We start from the raw sequence: 18818 nt of genomic DNA, 5'->3' as shown, positions 1-18818 counted from the left end.
AATCTTCGCCAGTTAGAACAGAGCCAGAGTCCCACCATTTCCCCCTCCACTTTGCTTTCTTTTCTACATTTAGAGGTAAAGCTTCCATCTGCAAAAGCTTCCATCTCTCACTTCCTGATGTAGCCATTTGCTACCCTTTAGCCTTGACTGCCACGCATCGGACTGCTGTCCGTGTGGGGCTGGGGATGCTCAGCCTGGAAAGAGAAGGGGGCTGGCGAGGCCTCCCTGCAGCTCTAGGAAAGATGGGCACAGAGAGGAGAAGCCTTTCAACTGCAGGAGTGAGCTTGAAGTTGGATCTAATGAAGCTGCTCTTTTCCACTCCGGCTGCTGGGGCACTGGCCCAGGCTGTGCACAGAGGCTGGGGATGCTCCATCCTTGGCAACATCCAAGGCCAGCTGGGAGCGGGGCTCTGAGCAACCTATTCTGGGCGAAGATTGCTCCGCTTGGAACAAGATGGTCTTTAGGGTCCCTTCCAAGCCCAAGCACCCAGGGATTCCGTCATTCATTCTACGGTCTCCGTTGTCCTCTTCAGCCTGGGCCTGAACTCCTGGCGGTGATGTCACAGTGCACGCTCCAGCTAGAACTTCCAGCATCCAGCAACGGCCACAACACAACCCTTGGCTCTTTGTGCCAGCACGCTCTTCATTCACCCTGCTCCAAGCCTACCCCTGTCACCTTGTTGCCACCTGCTCCCTGATTCCCCCAGCAGTCCCCAAAGCTCCCCATCGCTTGGATTTTGCTCTCCATCCCTGCAGGATGTCTGCATTTGTTCCAAAAGAGGTATGGTACTATTCCATGGAGGCGGACACCCCGCAGCTGCCTGGCTGGGCTGGAGCTCTGTGGGACAGGGTGGGAAAGGGACCCCACGCTGAAATTTTGCTACCTCTGCAGGCTGGCACAGACGGAGAGGAGGAGACGGACGTCGATACACAGACTGATAGAGAAGAAGCCATGGAAGTGGACGGAGAGGATACTGGAGAGGAAGAGATGGATGTGGATATGTACGAGACAGAGGAAGAGATGGAGGTGGAAACGTAAGATTATATTGAAGAGATGGATATTGATCTAAAAGACAAGGAGGAAGACATGGTCTTGGGATGAAGACCGATGCCAGCAGCAGAACAGGCAGGTGCTCCCCACAGGCAGAGTGGGTCCCCTGCTGCCAGCCTGGGGCCGGGCTGGGCACTCCCTGCTCAGGGACACGCTAGCCCATGCACTGCATTCTGCTGGCCATCCCTGGCCTGGCCTGGGCTTGCTGTGGGCCACACAAGCCCTGTTCCAGTGCCTGGGCCACAGCCCCCAGCCAGGCTCCCTTCTGGCAGCAGAGTCCCACTGGGCCAGTGTCCCAGCCCGGCAGCACATGGAACACCCTTCCGTGCCTGACTGCACTGACCGTGCTACTTGTTTTTCCTTCCAGGACTTAAGGACATCACAGACACAGATGCCACCCTGCTGTACATACGTTTTACAGTTGTTGTGTTCAGGATAGAGGTTATAGAGCTTGTTTATGTTGTCTGTAAATACGTTTCATAGAGTTTTGTTAGATCTGTTCTCAGGTAAATAGGTTCTATAGTTTGTTGTTGTTGTTGTGGTTGTTGTTGTTGTTGTTACCAATATTCTTACAGTGTAAATATGTGGTGTAGTTCATTCTTGTTCCTTTTCTTCTACAGATAAACAGTCTTTGATTTTCACACCCCAGTTCTCTTTGCATTTTCTTCGGGCACATTTGCAAAGCTGTGGGTTGTTTCGGGAACAATGCTTGCAGGACTCTAAAAAGAGTATCAAAACCGCTCTGCCACACTCTCAGCTGCTGCTGCTGCCCCAAAAAGCGCTGGCTGTCTTTGCTCACAGAATCACAGTTGTGGTGGCATTTCTATCACACCACAGGACAGCGATGTTTTCCCTCTTCTCCTGGAAATACCTACAGCACTTGTGGGTAGCAAGGCAAACATGAGCCTCTTTTAGTGGCCCTTGAAACTGGACATGTGAAATGAGGTACACAAAGCCACAGGCCAGCTGAACCTGGCATCTCTGAATGGGTCTTTACATTCTTCCCAGGAAGATGAATGGCAATCACTATTTTGGCAGGGAGGAAAGTGCATCAGCTAGCAATTTGCTGTAGAAAATGTGCTTTCTGCTCCTCTCACAGCCAAAACTCCTAGCCATTTCTTGGAAGTCCTTCTTAGATAAGGACCGTGTTCAACTGAGTGACAGTGAAGCCAAATGGCAATGCCGCAATCAATTGTCCTGTACACAATCTCCTTCATCCACGTGGAAGGTTACTCACGGGCACACAAGAGGACGGAAGAAACCCAAATGCATCGTTGGACATAATAAAGTCAGACGTGTTGAGGGATGAAGAAATCTTGCAGAGATATGGAAAGCTGCCCTGAAAACCCAGTTCGGGGAGAGCCTGAGCTCTTTTGTGCTTCTAGGCCTGAAGATGCTCAGCAGCTTTCCCAGATGCTCAGCAGGCAGTAGGATTGTGCCTGAATCTGGCTCTGGAAATGCCAGTGCCTCAACTGAGAGCTGTGGCAATGATTTCCATTGCATGGAGAGGGGCCACAGTCCTGCAAGAGTCTTTCAGCAGAGCAAACAGCAGCCTGGAGGGTGGGCAATGCTGCATCTGGACCACTGCATGCTCATCCTTCACCACAATGCAGAGCTGCCATGGATCACTTTTTCCATTTCTGCTGTTGGATATGTTTTGGAGAAGTTGTTCTAGGTGGCTTTGGATGGTGATCCAAGTAGGAAGCAGCCATTCGCCTGCTGTGATATCCTTACAACTAGTCCTAACTTCTCATTGCCTTTGGTTTGATTGGGGGTGTTTTATCTGTTTGTTTGATTGGTTTCTTTGGGTTGGTTTCTTTGTGTTTTTCTCTGTTTTGCTTGGAGTTTCTTTTCCTTTTTTAGAAATGACTGGTGAAGTTGGCACAAGCAAACTCCAGAAAACGTAAAGCAGGCTTGACTTTCCAGAAATTGCTTTTGGCTGGCTTTAGCTGCATTCCCCAGGATCACGATCAGCAGTAGATATTTGCAGGTTTTGCTCTGCATCTTCAGCCTGCCCAGATGTTGTTCAGTGTTTCAGCAGTGGAGAAGACGATGGATATTTTGCTAAACCTCCTTTCAAACAAGAAAACTTGGGTTAGCACGACAGAAAAGAAGAGAAGAAAATCTTCGCCAGTTAGAACAGAGCCAGAGTCCCACCATTTCCCCCTCCACTTTGCTTTCTTTGCTACATTTAGAGGTAAAGCTTCCATCTGCAAAAGCTTCCATCTCTCACTTCCTGATGTAGCCATTTGCTACCCTTTAGCCTTGAGTGCCACGCATCGGACTGCTGTCCGTGTGGGGCTGGGGATGCTCAGCCTGGAAAGAGAAGGGGGCTGGCGAGGCCTCCCTGCAGCTCTAGGAAAGATGGGCACAGAGAGGAGAAGCCTTTCAACTGCAGGAGTGAGCTTGAAGTTGGATCTAATGAAGCTGCTCTTTTCCACTCCGGCTGCTGGGGCACTGGCCCAGGCTGTGCACAGAGGCTGGGGATGCTCCATCCTTGGCAACATCCAAGGCCAGCTGGGAGCGGGGCTCTGAGCAACCTATTCTGGGCGAAGATTGCTCCGCTTGGAACAAGATGGTCTTTAGGGTCCCTTCCAAGCCCAAGCACCCAGGGATTCCGTCATTCATTCTACGGTCTCCGTTGTCCTCTTCAGCCTGGGCCTGAACTCCTGGCGGTGATGTCACAGTGCACGCTCCAGCTAGAACTTCCAGCATCCAGCAACGGCCACAACACAACCCTTGGCTCTTTGTGCCAGCACGCTCTTCATTCACCCTGCTCCAAGCCTACCCCTGTCACCTTGTTGCCACCTGCTCCCTGATTCCCCCAGCAGTCCCCAAAGCTCCCCATCGCTTGGATTTTGCTCTCCATCCCTGCAGGATGTCTGCATTTGTTCCAAAAGAGGTATGGTACTATTCCATGGAGGCGGACACCCTGCAGCTGCCTGGCTGGGCAGGAGCTCTGTGGGACAGGGTGGGAAAGGGACCCCACGCTGAAATTTTGCTACCTCTGCAGGCTGGCACAGACGGAGAGGAGGAGACGGACGTCGATACACAGACTGATAGAGAAGAAGCCATGGAAGTGGACGGAGAGGATACTGGAGAGGAAGAGATGGATGTGGATATGTACGAGACAGAGGAAGAGATGGAGGTGGAAACGTAAGATTATATTGAAGAGATGGATATTGATCTAAAAGACAAGGAGGAAGACATGGTCTTGGGATGAAGACCGATGCCAGCAGCAGAACAGGCAGGTGCTCCCCACAGGCAGAGTGGGTCCCCTGCTGCCAGCCTGGGGCCGGGCTGGGCACTCCCTGCTCAGGGACACGCTAGCCCATGCACTGGATTCTGCTGGCCATCCCTGGCCTGGCCTGGGCTTGCTGTGGGCCACACAAGCCCTGTTCCAGTGCCTGGGCCACAGCCCCCAGCCAGGCTCCCTTCTGGCAGCAGAGTCCCACTGGGCCAGTGTCCCAGCCCGGCAGCACATGGAACACCCTTCCGTGCCTGACTGCACTGACCGTGCTACTTGTTTTTCCTTCCAGGACTTAGGGACATCACAGACACAGATGCCACCCTGCTGTACATACGTTTTACAGTTGTTGTGTTCAGGATAGAGGTTTTAGAGTTTGTTTAAGTTGTCTGTAAATACGTTTCATAGAGTTTTGTTAGATCTGTTCTCAGGTAAATAGGTTCTATAGTTTGTTGTTGTTGTTACCAATATTCTTACAGTGTAAATATGTGGTGTAGTTCATTCTTGTTCCTTTTCTTCTACAGATAAACAGTCTTTGATTTTCACACCCCAGTTCTCTTTGCATTTTCTTCGGGCACATTTGCAAAGCTGTGGGTTGTTTCGGGAACAATGCTTGCAGGACTCTAAAAAGAGTATCAAAACCGCTCTGCCACACTCTCAGTTGCTGCTGCTGCCCCAAAAAGCGCTGGCTGTCTTTGCTCACACAATCACAGTTGTGGTGGCATTTCTACCACACCACAGGACAGCGATGTTTTCCCTCTTCTCCTGGAAATACCTACAGCACTTGTGGGTAGCAAGGCAAACATGAGCCTCTTTTAGTGGCCCTTGAAACTGGACATGTGAAATGAGGTACACAAAGCCACAGGCCAGCTGAACCTGGCATCTCTGAATGGGTCTTTACATTCTTCCCAGGAAGATGAATGGCAATCACTATTTTGGCAGGGAGGAAAGTGCATCAGCTAGCAATTTGCTGTAGAAAATGTGCTTTCTGCTCCTCTCACAGCCAAAACTCCTAGCCATTTCTTGGAAGTCCTTCTTAGATAAGGACCGTGTTCAACTGAGTGACAGTGAAGCCAAATGGCAATGCCGCAATCAATTGTCCTGTACACAATCTCCTTCATCCACGTGGAAGGTTACTCACGGGCACACAAGAGGACGGAAGAAACCCAAATGCATCGTTGGACATAATGAAGTCAGACGTGTTGAGGGATGAAGAAATCTTGCAGAGATATGGAAAGCTGCCCTGAAAACCCAGTTCGGGGAGAGCCTGAGCTCTTTTGTGCTTCTAGGCCTGAAGATGCTCAGCAGCTTTCCCAGATGCTCAGTAGGCAGTAGGATTGTGCCTGAATCTGGCTCTGGAAATGCCAGTGCCTCAAGTGAGAGCTGTGGCAATGATTTCCATTGCATGGAGAGGGGCCACAGTCCTGCAAGAGTCTTTCAGCAGAGCAAACAGCAGCCTGGAGGGTGGGCAATGCTGCATCTGGACCACTGCATGCTCATCCTTCACCACAATGCAGAGCTGCCATGGATCACTTTTTCCATTTCTGCTGTTGGATATGTTTTGGAGAAGTTGTTCTAGGTGGCTTTGGATGGTGATCCAAGTAGGAAGCAGCCATTCGCCTGCTGTGATATCCTTACAACTAGTCCTAACTTCTCATTGCCTTTGGTTTGATTGGGGGTGTTTTATCTGTTTGTTTGATTGGTTTCTTTGGGTTGGTTTCTTTGTGTTTTTCTCTCTTTTGCTTGGAGTTTCTTTTCCTTTTTTAGAAATGACTGGTGAAGTTGGCACAAGCAAACTCCAGAAAACGTAAAGCAGGCTTGACTTTCCAGAAATTGCTTTTGGCTGGCTTTAGCTGCATTCCCCAGGATCACGATCAGCAGTAGATATTTGCAGGTTTTGCTCTGCATCCTCAGCCTGCCCAGATGTTGTTCAGTGTTTCAGCAGTGGAGAAGACGATGGATATTTTGCTAAACCTCCTTTCAAACAACAAAACTTGGGTTAGCACGACAGAAAAGAAGAGAAGAAAATCTTCGCCAGTTAGAACAGAGCCAGAGTCCCACCATTTCCCCCTCCACTTTGCTTTCTTTTCTACATTTAGAGGTAAAGCTTCCATCTGCAAAAGCTTCCATCTCTCACTTCCTGATGTAGCCATTTGCTACCCTTTAGCCTTGAGTGCCACGCATCGGACTGCTGTCCGTGTGGGGCTGGGGATGCTCAGCCTGGAAAGAGAAGGGGGCTGGCGAGGCCTCCCTGCAGCTCTAGGAAAGATGGGCACAGAGAGGAGAAGCCTTTCAACTGCAGGAGTGAGCTTGAAGTTGGATCTAATGAAGCTGCTCTTTTCCACTCCGGCTGCTGGGGCACTGGCCCAGGCTGTGCACAGAGGCTGGGGATGCTCCATCCTTGGCAACATCCAAGGCCAGCTGGGAGCGGGGCTCTGAGCAACCTATTCTGGGCGAAGATTGCTCCGCTTGGAACAAGATGGTCTTTAGGGTCCCTTCCAAGCCCAAGCACCCAGGGATTCCGTCATTCATACTACGGTCTCCGTTGTCCTCTTCAGCCTGGGCCTGAACTCCTGGCGGTGATGTCACAGTGCACGCTCCAGCTAGAACTTCCAGCATCCAGCAACGGCCACAACACAACCCTTGGCTCTTTGTGCCAGCACGCTCTTCATTCACCCTGCTCCAAGCCTACCCCTGTCACCTTGTTGCCACCTGCTCCCTGATTCCCCCAGCAGTCCCCAAAGCTCCCCATCGCTTGGATTTTGCTCTCCATCCCTGCAGGATGTGTGCATTTGTTCCAAAAGAGGTATGGTACTATTCCATGGAGGTGGACACCCCGCAGCTGCCTGGCTGGGCTGGAGCTCTGTGGGACAGGGTGGGAAAGGGACCCCACGCTGAAATTTTGCTACCTCTGCAGGCTGGCACAGACGGAGAGGAGGAGACGGACGTCGATACACAGACTGATAGAGAAGAAGCCATGGAAGTAGACGGAGAGGATACTGGAGAGGAAGAGATGGATGTGGATATGTACGAGACAGAGGAAGAGATGGAGGTGGAAACGAAAGATTCTATTGAAGAGATGGATATTGATCTAAAAGACAAGGAGGAAGACATGGTCTTGGGATGAAGACCGATGCCAGCAGCAGAACAGGCAGGTGCTCCCCACAGGCAGAGTGGGTCCCCTGCTGCCAGCCTGGGGCCGGGCTGGGCACTCCCTGCTCAGGGACACGCTAGCCCATGCACTGGATTCTGCTGGCCATCCCTGGCCTGGCCTGGGCTTGCTGTGGGCCACACAAGCCCTGTTCCAGTGCCTGGGCCACAGCCCCCAGCCAGGTTCCCTTCTGGCAGCAGAGTCCCACTGGGCCAGTGTCCCAGCCCGGCAGCACATGGAACACCCTTCCGTGCGTGACTGCACTGACCGTGCTACTTGTTTTTCCTTCCAGGACTTAGGGACATCACAGACACAGATGCCACCCTGCTGTACATACGTTTTACAGTTGTTGTGTTCAGGATAGAGGTTTTAGAGTTTGTTTAAGTTGTCTGTAAATACGTTTCATAGAGTTTTGTTAGATCTGTTCTCAGGTAAATAGGTTCTATAGTTTGTTGTTGTTGTTGTTGTTGTTGTTACCAATATTCTTACAGTGTAAATATGTGGTGTAGTTCATTCTTGTTCCTTTTCTTCTACAGATAAACAGTCTTTGATTTTCACACCCCAGTTCTCTTTGCATTTTCTTCGGGCACATTTGCAAAGCTGTGGGTTGTTTCGGGAACAATGCTTGCAGGACTCTAAAAAGAGTATCAAAACCGCTCTGCCACACTCTCAGCTGCTGCTGCTGCCCCAAAAAGCGCTGGCTGTCTTTGCTCACACAATCACAGTTGTGGTGGCATTTCTACCACACCACAGGACAGCGATGTTTTCCCTCTTCTCCTGGAAATACCTACAGCACTTGTGGGTAGCAAGGCAAACATGAGCCTCTTTTAGTGGCCCTTGAAACTGGACATGTGAAATGAGGTACACAAAGCCACAGGCCAGCTGAACCTGGCATCTCTGAATGGGTCTTTACATTCTTCCCAGGAAGATGAATGGCAATCACTATTTTGGCAGGGAGGAAAGTGCATCAGCTAGCAATTTGCTGTAGAAAATGTGCTTTCTGCTCCTCTCACAGCCAAAACTCCTAGCCATTTCTTGGAAGTCCTTCTTAGATAAGGACCGTGTTCAACTGAGTGACAGTGAAGCCAAATGGCAATGCCGCAATCAATTGTCCTGTACACAATCTCCTTCATCCACGTGGAAGGTTACTCACGGGCACACAAGAGGACGGAAGAAACCCAAATGCATCGTTGGACATCATAAAGTCAGACGTGTTGAGGGATGAAGAAATCTTGCAGAGATATGGAAAGCTGCCCTGAAAACCCAGTTCGGGGAGAGCCTGAGCTCTTTTGTGCTTCTAGGCCTGAAGATGCTCAGCAGCTTTCCCAGATGCTCAGCAGGCAGTAGGATTGTGCCTGAATCTGGCTCTGGAAATGCCAGTGCCTCAAGTGAGAGCTGTGGCAATGATTTCCATTGCATGGAGAGGGGCCACAGTCCTGCAAGAGTCTTTCAGCAGAGCAAACAGCAGCCTGGAGGGTGGGCAATGCTGCATCTGGACCACTGCATGCTCATCCTTCACCACAATGCAGAGCTGCCATGGATCACTTTTTCCATTTCTCCTGTTGGATATGTTTTGGAGAAGTTGTTCTAGGTGGCTTTGGATGGTGATCCAAGTAGGAAGCAGCCATTCGCCTGCTGTGATATCCTTACAACTAGTCCTAACTTCTCATTGCCTTTGGTTTGATTGGGGGTGTTTTATCTGTTTGTTTGATTGGTTTCTTTGGGTTGGTTTCTTTGTGTTTTTCTCTGTTTTGCTTGGAGTTTCTTTTCCTTTTTTAGAAATGACTGGTGAAGTTGGCACAAGCAAACTCCAGAAAACGTAAAGCAGGCTTGACTTTCCAGAAATTGCTTTTGGCTGGCTTTAGCTGCATTCCCCAGGATCACGATCAGCAGTAGATATTTGCAGGTTTTGCTCTGCATCCTCAGCCTGCCCAGATGTTGTTCAGTGTTTCAGCAGTGGAGAAGACGATGGATATTTTGCTAAACCTCCTTTCAAACAACAAAACTTGGGTTAGCACGACAGAAAAGAAGAGAAGAAAATCTTCGCCAGTTAGAACAGAGCCAGAGTCCCACCATTTCCCCCTCCACTTTGCTTTCTTTTCTACATTTAGAGGTAAAGCTTCCATCTGCAAAAGCTTCCATCTCTCACTTCCTGATGTAGCCATTTGCTACCCTTTAGCCTTGACTGCCACGCATCGGACTGCTGTCCGTGTGGGGCTGGGGATGCTCAGCCTGGAAAGAGAAGGGGGCTGGCGAGGCCTCCCTGCAGCTCTAGGAAAGATGGGCACAGAGAGGAGAAGCCTTTCAACTGCAGGAGTGAGCTTGAAGTTGGATCTAATGAAGCTGCTCTTTTCCACTCCGGCTGCTGGGGCACTGGCCCAGGCTGTGCACAGAGGCTGGGGATGCTCCATCCTTGGCAACATCCAAGGCCAGCTGGGAGCGGGGCTCTGAGCAACCTATTCTGGGCGAAGATTGCTCCGCTTGGAACAAGATGGTCTTTAGGGTCCCTTCCAAGCCCAAGCACCCAGGGATTCCGTCATTCATACTACGGTCTCCGTTTTCCTCTTCAGCCTGGGCCTGAACTCCTGGCGGTGATGTCACAGTGCACGCTCCAGCTAGAACTTCCAGCATCCAGCAACGGCCACAACACAACCCTTGGCTCTTTGTGCCAGCACGCTCTTCATTCACCCTGCTCCAAGCCTACCCCTGTCACCTTGTTGCCACCTGCTCCCTGATTCCCCCAGCAGTCCCCAAAGCTCCCCATCGCTTGGATTTTGCTCTCCATCCCTGCAGGATGTGTGCATTTGTTCCAAAAGAGGTATGGTACTATTCCATGGAGGTGGACACCCCGCAGCTGCCTGGCTGGGCTGGAGCTCTGTGGGACAGGGTGGGAAAGGGACCCCACGCTGAAATTTTGCTACCTCTGCAGGCTGGCACAGACGGAGAGGAGGAGACGGACGTCGATACACAGACTGATAGAGAAGAAGCCATGGAAGTAGACGGAGAGGATACTGGAGAGGAAGAGATGGATGTGGATATGTACGAGACAGAGGAAGAGATGGAGGTGGAAACGAAAGATTCTATTGAAGAGATGGATATTGATCTAAAAGACAAGGAGGAAGACATGGTCTTGGGATGAAGACCGATGCCAGCAGCAGAACAGGCAGGTGCTCCCCACAGGCAGAGTGGGTCCCCTGCTGCCAGCCTGGGGCCGGGCTGGGCACTCCCTGCTCAGGGACACGCTAGCCCATGCACTGGATTCTGCTGGCCATCCCTGGCCTGGCCTGGGCTTGCTGTGGGCCACACAAGCCCTGTTCCAGTGCCTGGGCCACAGCCCCCAGCCAGGTTCCCTTCTGGCAGCAGAGTCCCACTGGGCCAGTGTCCCAGCCCGGCAGCACATGGAACACCCTTCCGTGCCTGACTGCACTGACCGTGCTACTTGTTTTTCTTGCAGGACTTAGGGACATCACAGACACAGATGCCACCCTGCTGTACATACGTTTTACAGTTGTTGTGTTCAGGATAGAGGTTTTAGAGTTTGTTTAAGTTGTCTGTAAATACGTTTCATAGAGTTTTGTTAGGTCTCTTCTCAGGTAAATAGGTTCTATAGTTTGTTGTTGTTGTTGTGGTTGTTGTTGTTACCAATATTCTTACAGTGTAAATATGTGGTGTAGTTCATTCTTGTTCCTTTTCTTCTACAGATAAACAGTCTTTGATTTTCACACCCCAGTTCTCTTTGCATTTTCTTCGGGCACATTTGCAAAGCTGTGGGTTGTTTCGGGAACAATGCTTGCAGGACTCTAAAAAGAGTATCAAAACCGCTCTGCCACACTCTCAGCTGCTGCTGCTGCCCCAAAAAGCGCTGGCTGTCTTTGCTCACACAATCACAGTTGTGGTGGCATTTCTACCACACCACAGGACAGCGATGTTTTCCCTCTTCTCCTGGAAATACCTACAGCACTTGTGGGTAGCAAGGCAAACATGAGCCTCTTTTAGTGGCCCTTGAAACTGGACATGTGAAATGAGGTACACAAAGCCACAGGCCAGCTGAACCTGGCATCTCTGAATGGGTCTTTACATTCTTCCCAGGAAGATGAATGGCAATCACTATTTTGGCAGGGAGGAAAGTGCATCAGCTAGCAATTTGCTGTAGAAAATGTGCTTTCTGCTCCTCTCACAGCCAAAACTCCTAGCCATTTCTTGGAAGTCCTTCTTAGATAAGGACCGTGTTCAACTGAGTGACAGTGAAGCCAAATGGCAATGCCGCAATCAATTGTCTTGTACACAATCTCCTTCATCCACGTGGAAGGTTACTCACGGGCACACAAGAGGACGGAAGAAACCCAAATGCATCGTTGGACATCATAAAGTCAGACGTGTTGAGGGATGAAGAAATCTTGCAGAGATATGGAAAGCTGCCCTGAAAACCCAGTTCGGGGAGAGCCTGAGCTCTTTTGTGCTTCTAGGCCTGAAGATGCTCAGCAGCTTTCCCAGATGCTCAGCAGGCAGTAGGATTGTGCCTGAATCTGGCTCTGGAAATGCCAGTGCCTCAACTGAGAGCTGTGGCAATGATTTCCATTGCATGGAGAGGGGCCACAGTCCTGCAAGAGTCTTTCAGCAGAGCAAACAGCAGCCTGGAGGGTGGGCAATGCTGCATCTGGACCACTGCATGCTCATCCTTCACCACAATGCAGAGCTGCCATGGATCACTTTTTCCATTTCTCCTGTTGGATATGTTTTGGAGAAGTTGTTCTAGGTGGCTTTGGATGGTGATCCAAGTAGGAAGCAGCCATTCGCCTGCTGTGATATCCTTACAACTAGTCCTAACTTCTCATTGCCTTTGGTTTGATTGGGGGTGTTTTATCTGTTTGTTTGATTGGTTTCTTTGGGTTGGTTTCTTTGTGTTTTTCTCTGTTTTGCTTGGAGTTTCTTTTCCTTTTTTAGAAATGACTGGTGAAGTTGGCACAAGCAAACTCCAGAAAACGTAAAGCAGGCTTGACTTTCCAGAAATTGCTTTTGGCTGGCTTTAGCTGCATTCCCCAGGATCACGATCAGCAGTAGATATTTGCAGGTTTTGCTCTGCATCCTCAGCCTGCCCAGATGTTGTTCAGTGTTTCAGCAGTGGAGAAGACGATGGATATTTTGCTAAACCTCCTTTCAAACAACAAAACTTGGGTTAGCACGACAGAAAAGAAGAGAAGAAAATCTTCGCCAGTTAGAACAGAGCCAGAGTCCCACCATTTCCCCCTCCACTTTGCTTTCTTTTCTACATTTAGAGGTAAAGCTTCCATCTGCAAAAGCTTCCATCTCTCACTTCCTGATGTAGCCATTTGCTACCCTTTAGCCTTGACTGCCACGCATCGGACTGCTGTCCGTGTGGGGCTGGGGATGCTCAGCCTGGAAAGAGAAGGGGGCTGGCGAGGCCTCCCTGCAGCTCTAGGAAAGATGGGCACAGAGAGGAGAAGCCTTTCAACTGCAGGAGTGAGCTTGAAGTTGGATCTAATGAAGCTGCTCTTTTCCACTCCGGCTGCTGGGGCACTGGCCCAGGCTGTGCACAGAGGCTGGGGATGCTCCATCCTTGGCAACATCCAAGGCCAGCTGGGAGCGGGGCTCTGAGCAACCTATTCTGGGCGAAGATTGCTCCGCTTGGAACAAGATGGTCTTTAGGGTCCCTTCCAAGCCCAAGCACCCAGGGATTCCGTCATTCATACTACGGTCTCCGTTTTCCTCTTCAGCCTGGGCCTGAACTCCTGGCGGTGATGTCACAGTGCACGCTCCAGCTAGAACTTCCAGCATCCAGCAACGGCCACAACACAACCCTTGGCTCTTTGTGCCAGCACGCTCTTCATTCACCCTGCTCCAAGCCTACCCCTGTCACCTTGTTGCCACCTGCTCCCTGATTCCCCCAGCAGTCCCCAAAGCTCCCCATCGCTTGGATTTTGCTCTCCATCCCTGCAGGATGTGTGCATTTGTTCCAAAAGAGGTATGGTACTATTCCATGGAGGTGGACACCCCGCAGCTGCCTGGCTGGGCTGGAGCTCTGTGGGACAGGGTGGGAAAGGGACCCCACGCTGAAATTTTGCTACCTCTGCAGGCTGGCACAGACGGAGAGGAGGAGACGGACGTCGATACACAGACTGATAGAGAAGAAGCCATGGAAGTAGACGGAGAGGATACTGGAGAGGAAGAGATGGATGTGGATATGTACGAGACAGAGGAAGAGATGGAGGTGGAAACGAAAGATTCTATTGAAGAGATGGATATTGATCTAAAAGACAAGGAGGAAGACATGGTCTTGGGATGAAGACCGATGCCAGCAGCAGAACAGGCAGGTGCTCCCCACAGGCAGAGTGGGTCCCCTGCTGCCAGCCTGGGGCCGGGCTGGGCACTCCCTGCTCAGGGACACGCTAGCCCATGCACTGGATTCTGCTGGCCATCCCTGGCCTGGCCTGGGCTTGCTGTGGGCCACACAAGCCCTGTTCCAGTGCCTGGGCCACAGCCCCCAGCCAGGTTCCCTTCTGGCAGCAGAGTCCCACTGGGCCAGTGTCCCAGCCCGGCAGCACATGGAACACCCTTCCGTGCCTGACTGCACTGACCGTGCTACTTGTTTTTCTTGCAGGACTTAGGGACATCACAGACACAGATGCCACCCTGCTGTACATACGTTTTACAGTTGTTGTGTTCAGGATAGAGGTTTTAGAGTTTGTTTAAGTTGTCTGTAAATACGTTTCATAGAGTTTTGTTAGGTCTCTTCTCAGGTAAATAGGTTCTATAGTTTGTTGTTGTTGTTGTGGTTGTTGTTGTTACCAATATTCTTACAGTGTAAATATGTGGTGTAGTTCATTCTTGTTCCTTTTCTTCTACAGATAAACAGTCTTTGATTTTCACACCCCAGTTCTCTTTGCATTTTCTTCGGGCACATTTGCAAAGCTGTGGGTTGTTTCGGGAACAATGCTTGCAGGACTCTAAAAAGAGTATCAAAACCGCTCTGCCACACTCTCAGCTGCTGCTGCTGCCCCAAAAAGCGCTGGCTGTCTTTGCTCACACAATCACAGTTGTGGTGGCATTTCTACCACACCACAGGACAGCGATGTTTTCCCTCTTCTCCTGGAAATACCTACAGCACTTGTGGGTAGCAAGGCAAACATGAGCCTCTTTTAGTGGCCCTTGAAACTGGACATGTGAAATGAGGTACACAAAGCCACAGGCCAGCTGAACCTGGCATCTCTGAATGGGTCTTTACATTCTTCCCAGGAAGATGAATGGCAATCACTATTTTGGCAGGGAGGAAAGTGCATCAGCTAGCAATTTGCTGTAGAAAATGTGCTTTCTGCTCCTCTCACAGCCAAAACTCCTAGCCATTTCTTGGAAGTCCTTCTTAGATAAGGACCGTGTTCAACTGAGTGACAGTGAAGCCAAATGGCAATGCCGCAATCAATTGTCTTGTACACAATCTCCTTCATCCACGTGGAAGGTTACTCACGGGCACACAAGAGGACGGAAGAAACCCAAATGCATCGTTGGACATCATAAAGTCAGACGTGTTGAGGGATGAAGAAATCTTGCAGAGATATGGAAAGCTGCCCTGAAAACCCAGTTCGGGGAGAGCCTGAGCTCTTTTGTGCTTCTAGGCCTGAAGATGCTCAGCAGCTTTCCCAGATGCTCAGCAGGCAGTAGGATTGTGCCTGAATCTGGCTCTGGAAATGCCAGTGCCTCAAGTGAGAGCTGTGGCAATGATTTCCATTGCATGGAGAGGGGCCACAGTCCTGCAAGAGTCTTTCAGCAGAGCAAACAGCAGCCTGGAGGGTGGGCAATGCTGCATCTGTACCACTGCATGCTCATCCTTCACCACAATGCAGAGCTGCCATGGATCACTTTTTCCATTTCTGCTGTTGGATATGTTTTGGAGAAGTTGTTCTAGGTGGCTTTGGATGGTGATCCAAGTAGGAAGCAGCCATTCGCCTGCTGTGATATCCTTACAACTAGTCCTAACTTCTCATTGCCTTTGGTTTGATTGGGGGTGTTTTATCTGTTTGTTTGATTGGTTTCTTTGGGTTGGTTTCTTTGTGTTTTTCTCTGTTATGCTTGGAGTTTCTTTTCCTTTTTTAGAAATGACTGGTGAAGTTGGCACAAGCAAACTCCAGAAAACGTAAAGCAGGCTTGACTTTCCAGAAATTGCTTTTGGCTGGCTTTAGCTGCATTCCCCAGGATCACGATCAGCAGTAGATATTTGCAGGTTTTGCTCTGCATCCTCAGCCTGCCCAGATGTTGTTCAGTGTTTCAGCAGTGGAGAAGACGATGGATATTTTGCTAAACCTCCTTTCAAACAACAAAACTTGGGTTAGCACGACAGAAAAGAAGAGAAGAAAATCTTCGCCAGTTAGAACAGAGCCAGAGTCCCACCATTTCCCCCTCCACTTTGCTTTCTTTGCTACATTTAGAGGTAAAGCTTCCATCTGCAAAAGCTTCCATCTCTCACTTCCTGATGTAGCCATTTGCTACCCTTTAGCCTTGACTGCCACGCATCGGACTGCTGTCCGTGTGGGGCTGGGGATGCTCAGCCTGGAAAGAGAAGGGGGCTGGCGAGGCCTCCCTGCAGCTCTAGGAAAGATGGGCACAGAGAGGAGAAGCCTTTCAACTGCAGGAGTGAGCTTGAAGTTGGATCTAATGAAGCTGCTCTTTTCCACTCCGGCTGCTGGGGCACTGGCCCAGGCTGTGCACAGAGGCTGGGGATGCTCCATCCTTGGCAACATCCAAGGCCAGCTGGGAGCGGGGCTCTGAGCAACCTATTCTGGGCGAAGATTGCTCCGCTTGGAACAAGATGGTCTTTAGGGTCCCTTCCAAGCCCAAGCACCCAGGGATTCCGTCATTCATACTACGGTCTCCGTTGTCCTCTTCAGCCTGGGCCTGAACTCCTGGCGGTGATGTCACAGTGCACGCTCCAGCTAGAACTTCCAGCATCCAGCAACGGCCACAACACAACCCTTGGCTCTTTGTGCCAGCACGCTCTTCATTCACCCTGCTCCAAGCCTACCCCTGTCACCTTGTTGCCACCTGCTCCCTGATTCCCCCAGCAGTCCCCAAAGCTCCCCATCGCTTGGATTTTGCTCTCCATCCCTGCAGGATGTGTGCATTTGTTCCAAAAGAGGTATGGTACTATTCCATGGAGGTGGACACCCCGCAGCTGCCTGGCTGGGCTGGAGCTCTGTGGGACAGGGTGGGAAAGGGACCCCACGCTGAAATTTTGCTACCTCTGCAGGCTGGCACAGACGGAGAGGAGGAGACGGACGTCGATACACAGACTGATAGAGAAGAAGCCATGGAAGTAGACGGAGAGGATACTGGAGAGGAAGAGATGGATGTGGATATGTACGAGACAGAGGAAGAGATGGAGGTGGAAACGAAAGATTCTATTGAAGAGATGGATATTGATCTAAAAGACAAGGAGGAAGACATGGTCTTGGGATGAAGACCGATGCCAGCAGCAGAACAGGCAGGTGCTCCCCACAGGCAGAGTGGGTCCCCTGCTGCCAGCCTGGGGCCGGGCTGGGCACTCCCTGCTCAGGGACACGCTAGCCCATGCACTGGATTCTGCTGGCCATCCCTGGCCTGGCCTGGGCTTGCTGTGGGCCACACAAGCCCTGTTCCAGTGCCTGGGCCACAGCCCCCAGCCAGGTTCCCTTCTGGCAGCAGAGTCCCACTGGGCCAGTGTCCCAGCCCGGCAGCACATGGAACACCCTTCCGTGCCTGACTGCACTGACCGTGCTACTTGTTTTTCCTTCCAGGACTTAGGGACATCACAGACACAGATGCCACCCTGCTGTACATACGTTTTACAGTTGTTGTGTTCAGGATAGAGGTTTTAGAGTTTGTTTAAGTTGTCTGTAAATACGTTTCATAGAGTTTTGTTAGAGCTGTTCTCAGGTAAATAGGTTCTATAGTTTGTTGCTGTTGTTGTTGTTGTTGTTACCAATATTCTTACAGTGTAAATATGTGGTGTAGTTCATTCTTGTTCCTTTTCTTCTACAGATAAACAGTCTTTGATTTTCACACCCCAGTTCTCTTTGCATTTTCTTCGGGCACATTTGCAAAGCTGTGGGTTGTTTCGGGAACAATGCTTGCAGGACTCTAAAAAGAGTATCAAAACCGCTCTGCCACACTCTCAGCTGCTGCTGCTGCCCCAAAAAGCGCTGGCTGTCTTTGCTCACACAATCACAGTTGTGGTGGCATTTCTACCACACCACAGGACAGCGATGTTTTCCCTCTTCTCCTGGAAATACCTACAGCACTTGTGGGTAGCAAGGCAAACATGAGCCTCTTTTAGTGGCCCTTGAAACTGGACATGTGAAATGAGGTACACAAAGCCACAGGCCAGCTGAACCTGGCATCTCTGAATGGGTCTTTACATTCTTCCCAGGAAGATGAATGGCAATCACTATTTTGGCAGGGAGGAAAGTGCATCAGCTAGCAATTTGCTGTAGAAAATGTGCTTTCTGCTCCTCTCACAGCCAAAACTCCTAGCCATTTCTTGGAAGTCCTTCTTAGATAAGGACCGTGTTCAACTGAGTGACAGTGAAGCCAAATGGCAATGCCGCAATCAATTGTCCTGTACACAATCTCCTTCATCCACGTGGAAGGTTACTCACGGGCACACAAGAGGACGGAAGAAACCCAAATGCATCGTTGGACATAATGAAGTCAGACGTGTTGAGGGATGAAGAAATCTTGCAGAGATATGGAAAGCTGCCCTGAAAACCCAGTTCGGGGAGAGCCTGAGCTCTTTTGTGCTTCTAGGCCTGAAGATGCTCAGCAGCTTTCCCAGATGCTCAGCAGGCAGTAGGATTGTGCCTGAATCTGGCTCTGGAAATGCCAGTGCCTCAACTGAGAGCTGTGGCAATGATTTCCATTGCATGGAGAGGGGCCACAGTCCTGCAAGAGTCTTTCAGCAGAGCAAACAGCAGCCTGGAGGGTGGGCAATGCTGCATCTGGACCACTGCATGCTCATCCTTCACCACAATGCAGAGCTGCCATGGATCACTTTTTCCATTTCTGCTGTTGGATATGTTTTGGAGAAGTTGTTCTAGGTGGCTTTGGATGGTGATCCAAGTAGGAAGCAGCCATTCGCCTGCTGTGATATCCTTACAACTAGTCCTAACTTCTCATTGCCTTTGGTTTGATTGGGGGTGTTTTATCTGTTTGTTTGATTGGTTTCTTTGGGTTGGTTTCTTTGTGTTTTTCTCTGTTTTGCTTGGAGTTTCTTTTCCTTTTTTAGAAATGACTGGTGAAGTTGGCACAAGCAAACTCCAGAAAACGTAAAGCAGGCTTGACTTTCCAGAAATTGCTTTTGGCTGGCTTTAGCTGCATTCCCCA

At 50.4% G+C, this 18818-nt stretch overlaps 1 long non-coding RNA gene across 1 annotated transcript; it reads left to right on the top strand.

Annotated features, from left to right (window-relative positions):
• Window positions 1-532: 532 nt before the first annotated feature.
• Window positions 533-8005, top strand: LOC147649303 (uncharacterized). Its single transcript, XR_015279190.1, has 7 exons — window positions 533-780; window positions 892-1125; window positions 1418-3952; window positions 4064-4297; window positions 4590-7103; window positions 7215-7448; window positions 7741-8005. It is a non-coding gene; the product is annotated as an uncharacterized LOC147649303 (long non-coding RNA).
• Window positions 8006-18818: the final 10813 nt, after the last annotated feature.

This window comes from Cyanistes caeruleus, chromosome 25, assembly GCF_971803275.1.
Source record: "Cyanistes caeruleus chromosome 25, bCyaCae1.hap1.1, whole genome shotgun sequence".
NCBI lineage: Eukaryota > Metazoa > Chordata > Aves > Passeriformes > Paridae > Cyanistes > Cyanistes caeruleus.
This window is presented reverse-complemented; position numbering and strand designations above follow the sequence as displayed.